Below are 6,316 nucleotides of genomic sequence, written 5' to 3' on the forward strand. Positions count from 1 at the left end.
TCTCCCTGATCCCACAGGGCCACTGCGGCCCAACTGCACAAAGGGAGAAGGTGGAAAGAAGGGCTGGGCCCAGAGCCCTGTGGTTGCAGGGACTGAACGAAGTTGCACATTCGGTGCATATTCTGGGTCATTGAGACGGAGGCCGATGCTGGGGTTCCAGATGGGGCTCCAGTGGAAGATGGGCAGAAGCAAGAGGAACAGAATGCAGGACCCTGTCAGAGTCCTTCAGGTCCAGTTAGAGAAAGCCAGTTCAGGTGTCAGGCACAAATGGCAGTCGAGCGAAGAACCGAGAAGGAGAGGCCCCAGATGGCCCTGGAATGGAGTGGGAGCAGGTTGGGCTGGAAGTGAGAAGGCCATCACCTCCGTCAGCGAACTGAAATATCCACAGCAGGACCTCAGAGGTGCCAGCTGGGAAGGCACACAGGGCTGAGGTCAGCACACACACTCAGGGCCAGGATGGACACCCGGTACCTGGCCACAGAGCCTTTGGCATCGTCCTCGCACCCAAGTCCTGGGGTGTGAACCCATCCTATATTCTACCCTGCACACCAGCCCTGCTCCACGCCCGGGTTCCACTCCTTCCGGTGCAACCTGAGGACAAGAACACACGTGATCTCTTCTGTAAAGTTAATTTTCATTTCCGACTTAATTGGCTACCAGTTCTGAGACTTTGTGCTACGTTTGGCGACAAGACAACTTTTTTTCTTTTTTTTTCTTTTTTTTTTTTTTTTGCGGTGCTAGGGATTGAACCCAGGGCCTTGTGCTTGCAAGGCGAGCACTCTACCAACTGAGCTATCTCCTCAGCCCCCAAGACAACTTTTCTTTTATGAATTCTTGGTGATGGTAGGTGATAGGGTCTGGGTTGTTCGAATTGTCGCACTTGGCTAAATTTAAAAGCTGCCCATGTGAGTTCCCAGGTTTATGAAGCAAAATATTAATAAGACATCAACTCCTAGTGTGGTTACATCTGCTATCAGGAGCTGAAATCCAGTCCCTGAACCCCAGGTCCTGGCTGCCAGGACAACGGCTTCCTCATCACTGCCCCCAAGAGCAAGGGGCAGCTGCGCCTTGGGACAAGCTCTGCCCTAAACCTCTCTCTGCTCGAATGACCCTCCCCTGCTCTGACCTCTGCCCACTTGGATCTTCCTTGTACCTTGACTGGACCCTCCCTGCTCTGGCCTATCCCAGAGCAGGCCTACCATGAGATTAGCTTTAACTGCTGTTCATAAAGAGAAGTGCGTAAACAGGCCTCCTCACTAGGGAAGAAGGAACCTCTGTTTCCAACTGATTTCCACCGGCTGCTGCCAGTCTGACCCATTGACTCCATTAACCTCTGGCAAAAATGTGTTCCCTAGACTGGTTGTTTACCTGACAGCTGGCTCCACCTGGAACTTTACATGTACCACTGCCTTCTGGGATCTCATACCTGCCAATACCTGATCCCACATGTCATTCTTCCCTTTCCCCATCTGAGCAGCTACCTGGGGCTCAAAGGGTGCTCTCTAGGTCCTACATATCGTTAGTGTATGACTTTTTTTGGGGGGTGAGGGTACCAGAGATTGAACTCAGGGACACTCAACAACTGAGCCACATTCCCAAGCCCTATTTTGTGTTTTACTTAGAGACAGGGTCTCACTGAGTTGCTTAGGACCTGGCTTTTGCTGAGGCTGGCTTTGAACTCATGATCCTCCTGCCTCAGCCTCCTGAGCCACTGGGATTGCAGGCATGTACCACTGCCCCGGGCTGGTGTATGACTTTAAGAAGGTAAGATTCTTTGTTTCTTACAGTTCGGGGGACAGAACCCAGGGCCTCACACAGGCTAGGCAAGCTCTCCACCTCTGAGCTGTCTGCCTAGCCCTTATTTGTTTGTTTGTTTGTTTTTAGTCGTGGGGATTGAATCCAGGTGCACTCTACCACTGAGCCACATCCCCAAACCTTTTCATCTTATATTTTGAGACCAGGTCTTGCTAAGTTGCTTAAGGCCTCACTAAGTTGCTGCAGCTGGCCTTGAATTTGCACTCCTCCCTCCTCAGACTCCTGAGTTGCTGGGATCACAGGCTTGCGCCACTGCACCCAATAATATTACACAGATTTTGCAGAGCAGATCCAGAATTGAAATTCAGAGCCTCTGGTTAAAGGTTAGCCAGCTCCTCCATTTCTTCCAGTAGTTCCTTATTTCCATTTCTTCCTTCCTGTCTTCCTTTATTGTTTTCTTTCTTCCTTTTTCAGTACTGGGGATTGAACTCAGGGCCGCACACATGCTAGGCAAGCCTACTGCGCTCCGTCCCCAGCCCCCTTATTTCCATTTCTGACATGACAGCAGTTGGCTCTGATTCCCAGGCCACCCGTGTCCAACCTCGTTAATGCGCTCCTGCAAAAGCCAGGGGTTCTAAGGGGCGTTGCTGCTGCTGGGAGCAGCCCCGGGGGGCTTCAGCAGCTGTCCTCCTGCACCTCCGGGATGGAGCACCGCAGAGTCACAACCATGGCTGGGGAGAACGTTTCCCTCCAGCAGGTGCCTCATTATGTAAACCCGAGATGGTGGCCTGGCCCAGGAGGATTGATGATGCTGGCTGGTTTTTCTTCCCCGGGCTCCAGGCCCGAGGCTTGACTGTGATTTGTGCTTCTGTTTTTACATGTACCCACTTGCCCTTCTACTTTCTGCCATGAATTTAAGCAGCACAAGGCGCTCACCAGATGCGGCTGCCCAATCTGGACTTCCCCATTTCCAGAACCATGAGCCAACAGAAACCTGTTTTCTTCACAGATAACCTAGTCTCAGGTACTCTGTGATAGCAAAAGAAAACAGACTAAGACAGAAACCTAATAAAAGGATATTGGATGACTAGTTGATGACTTCACAGGAGTTATAGAAAAGGTGATAGTTTAGCTGGGTCTTAAAGGACACATAGGAGCTCTGTTGATTGACAAGAGTGGGATTGGTTGGGGAGAGCAATCTTTGCAGAGGAGATAGAATACACAAAATACAGAGGTGGAAGAAGAGTAATCTACTTGAGGAACAGTGAGAAGTTCTGAGAGGCTGGCTCACAAGGTCTACGATGAGAAACAGCAAGCAATAGGCTGGAACAGTAGGTTGGGGGCCTAAAGGAAGAGTACTTGATTTTGTGAGAAATGTACAGTTATTGGAGATATTTAAACAAGAGGAGTAGTAGAATTAGATCTGTGTTATACCCATAAGGGAGACTGACAGGTGGATGAGAGTTGAAACAGGAAGACAGGGAATTAATCAAAAGGCAGTTGGAGGGGCTGGGGTTGTGGCTCAGTGGTAGAGCACTTGCCTGGCATGTGTGAGGCCCTGGGTTCAATCCTCATCACCACATCTAAACAAATACATAAAATAAAAGACCCACTGACAACTAAAATATATATATATAATATATATATATATATATATTTTTTATAACTAAAATATATATATAAAAGGCAGTTGGAACTAACCAGGCAAGAAACACACAGTCCCCCAAAAGGGGAATTGGCTGGAGAAGTATTTTAAGGGGTAGAATCAACAAGACTCAATGACCCTAAGGTTTCCCACGTGGGCCTGTGTGAATGAGGATGACGTAATCAGCAGTGGGAATGAAGGAAGAAGGGCTCATGCGTTCCTCTATTTCTTCCTTCAACAGACACTTGGTCAGAGAACCAGAGAGCTCATGTACTGGGGATATAGCAGCCATTAGGACGCAACCTGCCCTCACAGAGCTCACGGTCTGGCGGGTGAGGCAAACAGGTCAAGACTGATTATAAGGCACAGATTATAAACCACAGAGCCGGAGTCCTGCAGGCTGACGGTGACATGGCCGCATCCCGCCTCACTGGCATGAGCAGACCAGAGGCAGCCCTGTTTTCTTCCAACCACGCCACGACCCCTCACCATCCTCTCCAGCCCGGCTTCCCGGGGGCACAGACCAAGAGCCTGATGTGGGCTTTGCGTGTCGGCAGGGCCAGAGCCAGGGCACAGCTCTCTTCAAGGCAGTGCCCAAACTGGGCACCCGGAGGATGAGCCCCACCAATGCCCACGGGGGAAATCTGAGCCCTAAATGCCACCGAAGCTGAATGGAAACCCCCAGCCCCAAAAATGGATCTGGATCCAGAACTGGACAAACCTGAGCCAAGAGCAAGCTGGAGCACACAGGGACACTTGCCCCAGACCTGGGGGGCAGCTGCCTTTCTCCCTCACCGGCTGGTAGGCACGTGCTGTGCCCGTCCTAGGGACTGGTCTGAGGTCAGAGGCTTCCAACCAGAGTACCTCTCCTATCTCAGGCAGACAGCCTCCTCCCCTGCCTCCCAGGTAGCCCACATCCGGGCGGGCTGTGATTGCCAGGAACCAGGCTGACCTTCTCTGTGCCAGCGGGAGGCAAGTCGCAGGAGCCAGAGGGAGGTAAAGAGAGGAGCCCAGGGCACAGATGACAGGGCCTGCGAGGACAGCATTGTTCCCCACTCTGCCTCTTCAGTTTCCTCTTTTTGAAAAAGAAAAAGGAATGACCAGGGTCAGCGAAATCCAGAGGCTGTGCAGAAGCCGCCCATGCAGCCGAGCACAGGGGCAGGACCTGGTTCTCGGTCAGGGCCCCTCCCAGAACATTCAGGCAGAATGGACCAGATCATTAACTAGGAGGCCAGGGCGGGGGGGTGAGAAAAGTCCACGGAAAATGAGAGCTTGTGAACCCAGCGAGAACGCCTGGAGAACAGAGGAAGTTGGGAAGGAGGAGAGAAGTGAGGCCCTGCCTCCTGCCTCTGGATTTTTCTTCTTCTTCTTCTTCTTCTTCTTCTGGGTCCTGGGGATTGAACCCAGGGCACTTTACCACTAAGCCACATCCCAAGTCCTTTTTTTTTTTTTTTTTTTTTTAATTTTCTATTTTGAGACACAGTCAGTCTCTCTAAATTACTGAGGGTCTCACCAAGTTGCCCAGGCTGGCCTCAAACTTCCGATCCTCCTGCCTCAGCCTCCCAAGTCACTGGGATTACAGGAAGGCACCCCATGCCAGATCCTGCATCTAAAGTCACAGATCTGCTCACAGCAGCCTCATTTCACTCACAGAAATGGGTAGCCCATGTGGTCCCTCAGAAAGGCAGAGGTGGCCGAGAGAGGTTGGGTGTGGGACCAATCAGGCACAGCATTTGTTTCCAAACCTGGGGAACTTAAAGCCCAACGGCCCCCGAGGGGAGAGGACAACAGGATGACTGAACCCCCAAAGGAAGGAAGGCGACAGGGAGGGGAGGGGCGAGCGCCACCGCAGGCACCTTTAAAGAAGGGACAAGGTGGCTGAGCCCCGTGATCACCGCCATCACCGCAGCTCCTCTCGGTGCACCCCTGCATGTGCAGCATTTGCATTGATCATTCGTTACTGTTTCTTCCTTTTATTCACTTTAATTTGTAACTGGGTCGATCAGCAATGGTTCTTCCTGGAGGGTGTAATTGGGATTATAAATAAAGCCAAGGGGAGAGGCAAACCATCAACAGCTCTGCGTTCTGCAGGGTAACGAGCCGGGGCTCCCTGCACCTTCCCGCAGGCCACTTTCCAATAGGTTTGTCACCTCCTTGACTCAGAGGGGCAGCTGAGGTCTCGGAGGACCCTCACGCTTCACCACTTGGAAGGAACTGGGTTTAGCGACCTTGCTGTTCTAGAACCAAGCAGCTTGGTCTTTACCGAGAGAGCATGCCATTGATTCCTTCTCCGGCACGAAACCTCCCCAGGCCAGGCAGAGTGCATGCTCCCCTCCACCTGCCTTGCCCAGGCTGGACCGGAAGCCCCTCCAGGCTGCCCCCTTCTCTCCAGCCCGCTGTCCAACCTTTCCTTTTTTTTTTCAAAATGACTCCGTTTCCCCTCCCCCATGATTCTGCAGTGCTCCCCGCCCGCTGGTCTGGCCTTGTTATTCATCTCGCTGTCTCCAAAGTGATCTTCCTAAATGCAACTAGAGCCAGGTCTTGCCCCTGGCCGTAAGCCTTCCGGGGCTCCCTAGAATACATTAGATCTCTCTGGAAGCCATGAGATCTCCTTAGCATGGCACACAGCCTCCCGTCTCCCCGCACAGTCCTGCCAGATGCACACGGTCAGTCCCCTCATCTCAGGGACTCTGCAGGGCAGTTCCTTTTCTTTGAACACCCTTGACCTTCTTCACGAGGAAAGCTTCTCTACACCCTGCCAGGCCCCCTTCAGATGGCACCTTCTCTAGGATTCCTGCAGAGCCCTGGACACCACCCGCTCCTTCCAGCTCCCCAGGAACTCATGCTCGCTCTCGGTTACTCTTTCCGAGAATGCTTTGTCTGTCTCTTTCTTGACTTTCACAGGTCCAGCATTGC

The sequence above is a fragment of the Sciurus carolinensis genome, chromosome 3 (assembly GCF_902686445.1).
Source record: "Sciurus carolinensis chromosome 3, mSciCar1.2, whole genome shotgun sequence".
Lineage (NCBI taxonomy): Eukaryota > Metazoa > Chordata > Mammalia > Rodentia > Sciuridae > Sciurus > Sciurus carolinensis.